Source organism: Vombatus ursinus, unplaced genomic scaffold (genome assembly GCF_900497805.2).
Source record: "Vombatus ursinus unplaced genomic scaffold, bare-nosed wombat genome assembly UNPS02014180.1, whole genome shotgun sequence".
NCBI classification, from domain to species: Eukaryota; Metazoa; Chordata; class Mammalia; order Diprotodontia; family Vombatidae; genus Vombatus; species Vombatus ursinus.
In genome coordinates, this window is record NW_020953958.1 from 481,278 (window position 1) to 488,089 (window position 6,812).

The following is a 6,812-nucleotide window of genomic DNA, read 5'->3' on the forward strand; positions in this document are numbered from 1 at the left end:
GTCATGAAAAGTCAGACACAACTGAAAAAAAATAAACTGAACAACAACAAAATCCACTCCTGCTCAGAGCAAGATTACAAATGACACAGATTTTAAGGTAATTAGGTGGCATAGAAGATGGAATGCTGAATGTGGTCAGATTGACCTAAGTTTGAATCTTGCAGCACGGTTATGTGATGGTGGTCAATTAACCTGCTTCAATGTCCTTATCTATAAAAATGGGATAATAATAGCACCTACTTCATAGGGTTTTTGTAAAGATGGAACCTAATATATAAAGTACTTTGCAAAAAAGGATTATATTAATGTTAAATTATTATCATTTTCTTCAGTACAGATTTAGAGTGGAAGTGAGTGGGAGTGAGGCCTATATTCTGCCTCAAACTGCAAATATAAATTATGATGGTGATAATGATGGTGTCGGGTATAGATGAAGCTAAAGCATTTTTTTTATCCAAAGACAGAACAGCATTTGATGAGTGTTGCAGCAATCATCATTCTTGGCTCATAGCAAATTAGGATGACTACCCTTGGCCTGGAGCTCTGCAAAACACAGTCAGTCTGGGATGCAGTTGATATGGGTGAATGATATGACTCTGCCATTCTATGCCAAATAAGACTTGAGGCTCACATAACAAAAGCAATTCCCCCCAACGATACAGACTGCAATTTATATACACCTGTCCATCCCGTGTGACTGTCTTTTCTGTTCTAAAAGTTTTCCACAATGGTTCTGTCCAATGTACCTGAGGATCTCCTTGCTTCTTCCAATATGGTGAGGGTGCCCTTGGGGCACTCCAGCCTGTTTTCCCTTGCTCTCTGCACATGGTTGAGCATCTTCTTTTTCATACAATTCTTTGATGGCATCTTTTACTTCTGTTCTACAAAGTTCCTCATTGGTTACATGTCATCGCCTGTTCACACCCACCCCATTGCCCTCCTTGTGATGCTTATCTATAGAGCTTTGGGGGCAGTGATGTGTCACATTTCACTGCTGTGCAATAGTAAAATGTATGCCTTGCAAATCTCCCCTTCTTTCCATTCACAGTCACCTCTATCACTTTTGTCCTCAACTTTCAGTATTCTCAGTAATATCCTTGCCTCAAGTCTCTCCCTATTCTTATACAGCCTTCACACAGCTGTAAAAACATTACTCCTAAAGCTTACACCTGATTATGTCACCCTTGTGACTCAATAAACACCAGAGCTACTAAATACCTCTAGAATAAAGTCATTTGTTAGACTTTTAAAGTTCTTAGCCACCTGGGCTCTTTGTGCTTTCCCAGTGCTTATGGGAAATTTAAGGCCAATAAAGTTCTTTGCAATTTCTGGATAGTAATCCAAACCGCTCTCTTTTTCTTTTCCAATTCTGGGGCCAGCTCATTATGCATCTGTATTGTCTGTCTCAGATACTCATTCTGCTGGACAAATTCTATAGATGTATGAAATCCAGGTAGTAGACATGATTCATCCATTTGGTCTTTCTTATGTGGATAGGCAGGTCAAATTCCTTTATGTGATTATGGATCTCTTCCAAGGAGCTGTTCAGTGTCCTTGGACTCGATGTCATCTGCAAACATGCACATGCAGAGGGCCTTACCATCCGTAGAGAATCTCTCCATACCCCGGCTTCTGTGCTGGAATTTCTCCATCATAGTGGCAAATACTTCTGTCAAGTGGTTATCTCCCTGTTTTCTATATATCCTGATATTTATTACCAGAGGGTCATTGAACAGGGTTACTTCTATTGTTATATCTTCCAAGGAATCCTGACTCATCTCAGTTGCTAGGTATCTCAGCTAGGTGGCATGTAGGTGACAAGAAAACGAGTTCAAATCCTGCCTCAGACACTTACTAGCTCTGTGATTCTAGGCAAGCCACACAACTTCTCTCAACATTAATTTCCTCATCTGTATAATGATGATGATAATAACATCTATTTCCCAGGATAGTTATGAGGATCAAATTATATAACATACATAAAGTGTTCTGCAAACCTTAAAAAACTTTATAAACTCTTCTTCTTCTTTTTCATCTTCATCTTCTTCTTCTTCTTTTCCTTCTCCTTCAATTGTCCTTCTTATCCCTGTACCTTGTAAAGGAAAAGCCAAAACTCTTTTTGGAAAGAATACTGCCCTAATTTCACACTTATCTGGCACTGACTTGACTATAGTCAGGACAGATTATAAAGGACAAGCCAAGAAGCTGCTACAATTAATGGAAAACTCTGGTGCATTCTTTTTTTTTTAAAAAGGCAATTGGGGTTAAGTGACTTGCCCAGGGTCACACAGCTAGTAAGTGTTAAATATTTGGTCTGAGGCCTGCTTTGAACTCAGGTCCTCCTGACTTCTGGGCCAGTGCTCTATCCACTGTGCCACCTACTTGCCCCTACTCTGGCATATTCTTAGAGAGAGTGTTACTTCAGTGTTTGTAGGGGATCTGGGCTCCTCTAGGTCCCAACACACCATTATCTCCCCATAGTTTCTCTTGTGTTGGAATATTAACGTCCATCCTCAAAAATGGTGAGTTCCTATCACATACCATCCATTTTTTAACCCAAATCAATTGAAGGTTAATTTGGTTAGTGATTTATTTTCTAGGTATTGGGGTGGGGTAGTATAATGTGTCAGAGTCACCTATTAGGGAGAAAATATTGTGTGGAAAGAAAATATTGCATCTTGCCCATGAGTTAAAAATTTAAAAAATGGAAAGGAGATTCTGACATTTGTTTCTAGGTACATTTAGCTACTCTAGATTTAACCTCAGTCTAACCAGCTTCATTTTATCTGTAGATGGGTTAACATTTAATTCAACTCAGTTAAAAAATGATTAGTTGTGAGGCTCTGTGTAAGTCACTGGAAATAGAAGACAAATGAAAAATGGCCCTTGCTCTCAAGGAGTTGACATTTTACTGGGGGAATACAATGGGGTGCACCCTAAACACTTCCTTCTCCTCCTCCTTCTCTTCCTCCTTCTTCTCTTCCTTCTTCTCCTCTTCTTTCTTTTTCTCCTCCTTCTCTTGATATATGGATAGGAGAAAAGTTTTTGCAAAAGAGCTTATAAGGAAGCATTTTGTTATGCCAAGTGAAATACATTTTTTTGTAATATAAAATAAACACAAAGGATTATATATTCTCTAAATAATTGAATCACTTGTGAGGGAGTAATGATGTGGTTCATTGTTGAATATCATTTGTTCCTCACTAACACCTTCATTGAACCCTTAATTTTTGTATAGATGACCCTCATAAAATATTATCTTATAAAGATACTGGAGTGGTTTACCATTTCCTTCTCTAGCTCATTTGACAGATGAGGAAACTGAGGCAAACAGGATTAAGTGACTTGCTCAGGGTCACACAGCTAGTAAGTGTCTGAGGCCAAATTTGAACTCAGAAAGATGAGTCTTCCTGACTCCAGGCCCAACTTGCTATCCATTGTGCCACCTAGATTCCCCTTCTTCATATGGCTTATGAATCAGTCCCTCACATTCCAATCCAGCTGCTTTCGCTCATTCTTTGCTGTTTGCATTTCTACTTCCCCTGTAGGCACATCAGAGATTGTAATATTAGTATACAAGTGTGGTGGTACCATTATCCTCGATGGAAAAAGAAAGTAATTTGTCATAATCGTTTTTACAAATCTTTTCCATTTTTCTTCCAGTTGTAGTCTTCTTTCTGTTTCCATCCTTAAATTCCCTTGGGATGATTTTGCTTGGTTGACTATCTTGCCAAGCTTTCTCTAGACCAGTTTTACCTTCTATTATTTCTCTCTGCTTCACAAGACAAACTCCTATAATTGTCCATTTTCCTTCTGAGTGAGATTTTACAAATGAGTTTACATACTAAGCCAGTGTTGCCTTTGACAGACATTTCTCTTCATTCTTCAAGTCAGTCATTCGAATGTTTGCTAACTAAAAATTGCTTTCTGGTCACTTTTTATCTCATCGTTACAGCAACTGTAACAACATTGCTTTAACTGCTGGATGAAATTATTACAGTCAGTTTAATTTGTTGTCATTTCTCTTGTGCCTTTCTCATTTTTTAATTTTTGATATCTTATTTAAACAATTTGGAGTCAAATCAATCACATATTTCTCATTATTATTGTTTCTTATAAATTTTGACCTGAAATATCATGAATTGATGGTGACTGTGCAGAGAAAGCTGACTCAAGGATAATTCCCATATCCATAATATCTTTTCCTGCCTGTTAACATTCAGTCAGTTTAGTTCTTTGTGATGTTATTTGGCTCTCCATGTCCACCTTCAACTATTGTTTTTAAAGAGCATGTTCATAAAATAAAGGTGTGAGACTTCTATAGATAATCTACAACTCTTTGACCTTTATCATTTCTTTCTCCTAAGTCATACTTTCCCATCTATTTTTCCCTGTTCTCATCTTTTCCTGCCTTTGCATTTATGTCAGGGAGCACCAGAGTTGATGTTGATTTGATTTGGAGGGTCTTATTAAATTTTATCCTAGAATTTCTCTACCATTTTATCCTCAGCTACTTATACAGGCCCACAGGCTGTAATTATTTTCGTGGTGGTCTTTTTCCAAGTACTTTTTGCATTAGTACTGTAGTATAGGATGATCTAATGTATCATGAAATAATATTTTTTATAGTTTTGGGGTATGTGATAAAAAAACAAAAACAAAAACAAAATAAAACAAAACACTGGCAGCTCCCTCTTCCCCTCTCTTCCCTTCATGGAGTACCTATGAGTCATCTTTCTATTTAGCTATAATTTCCTTTTATCTTCTGGTCCTGGTAGTAAAAATGTCAAAATTAATATGATTCTGCTCCTTTGGCAGTACATCTCCTTATTGGTGATCGGACAAGGTTCTCACACTAAGATTACTAACGTTTAAGTTCAAGTTTTTCAACAGCTTAAAGTCTATGTGATTCTTAGTACCCTTTGTGACTTTTCTCAACACTCTGCTGCTGTCATTGAAGAAAAAGGAGCATATATATAGTTGATGCAGCAGCTAGGTGGCGCAGTGGATAGAGCTCCAGCCTTGGAGTCAGGAGGGCCTGAGTTCAAATACAGCCTCAGACACTTGACCTTACTAGTATGTTTGAGAGCCATTTAATGTGTGCTCTGTTTTGTTTTCTTTCATGGATTGCCTGGCCAAAAGAGTTTCATCTCCATGTGGTTATTTCTTTAGTGATGCACTTCTACTTAGTTGCTTAGGCTGGTCCTTGACAAACGGACTCAATCTGTTGCGGGGACAGTGATTAAATCCTTCCCAGGACTGTAAAACTTGCCAGATCCTGCAGTCCACTGGCATAAGCTTTGAGGATCCAGGGTCAACTCCGTACCATGGTGATCATCATTGTAGTAGGACTTCATGGAGAAAAAGTGATCATTCGAAAAAATAAATAAATCAATAGGGACGATCCCCAAACAAGAAAGAATAATGGGAAAAACCACAATGAGAATACAAAGTTTTCTTTAAAAACATTTAAATATGAAGGAAAATAAATTAATACTGCCTGATGAAAGTCAATTTGGATTCCTCAGAGAATGTAGAATAAGAAGCTTCAGAAGGGTTCAAAAGAGACACAAGAAGATATTAGGAATAAATATCAAACAAAAATTGGAGCTCTCAATGCAGAATTTAAAAACACAATTAACAGATTTGAAAAAGAAATTGAACCTATGATGGAAACTCTCTCTAAAGAAGTGAGAGAGGGGCAGCTAGGTGGTACAATGGATAGAGCACTGGCCCTGGAGTCAGGAGGACCTGAGTTCAAATCCAGTTTCAGACAAATAACACTTACTAGGTGTGTGACCCTGGGCAAGTTACTTAACCCCAATCGCCTCACCAAAAAAAGAAAAAGAAAAAAAAAGAAAAAAGAAAAAGAAGTAAGAGAAAAGCCAGAAGATTCACAGTTTATATGCATGGGAACAAAAGTAATGGTGTGGAGATAAATTTGATAGAAGAGAAGCAAAAGGCAGCAATATTAGGAGAAAACAAGAATTCTACACAAGCCAAAATGATTGAACTTGAAGACAGGAAACACAGAATTAACTTAATGACCATAAGCCTCCCAGAAAAACAAGACAAATGAAACCTCTGAATATAATAATGCAGGAAGTAATGCAAGAATACTTTCTGGAATTTCTGAACACAGAAAGCAAAGCATTCATTGAGAAAATCCATAGGTCACTGTCAGTAGGAAAAAAAAGATTTTTAAAGAGTGATATGGAGCAGAATAATAACAATATTCACTATAACATATTATCCAATATAATGATTATTATTATAGTTAACCTTTATAATAGCATTTTAAGTTTTATAAAGTACTTTACAAATATCCCTTTTTATCCTCATAATAACTCTGGGAAGTAGATACAATCATTTCTCCCATTTTACAGATGAGGCAGAAAGTAGGAAAAAATAGGTAGAAGAATGACGCAAGACCTCTAAAGTGATTAACATAGAAATTACTTAGAAAAGGAAGCTCCAACCTGGTATCTTGGAAGCTTTAAATTAGATATTCTTAACATTTTTGTGTCCTTGACTCTTTTGAAAGTTTAGTGAAGCATATGGACCCTTTCTCAGAATAAAGTTTTAAAATGTATTAAATAAAAATATAGTTTTGCAAAGGAAATCAATTACATTGAAATACAGTCTTATCTACCTATCCATCTATCTAATCTGTCTCACTGCCTTATCTATCTATGTATCTTTCTATGTCTGTCTCTATTATCTGTCTACCTATCTGTCTCCATTATCGATCTATCTATCTATCTATCTATCTATCTATCTATCTATCTATCTATCTATCTATCTATCTATCT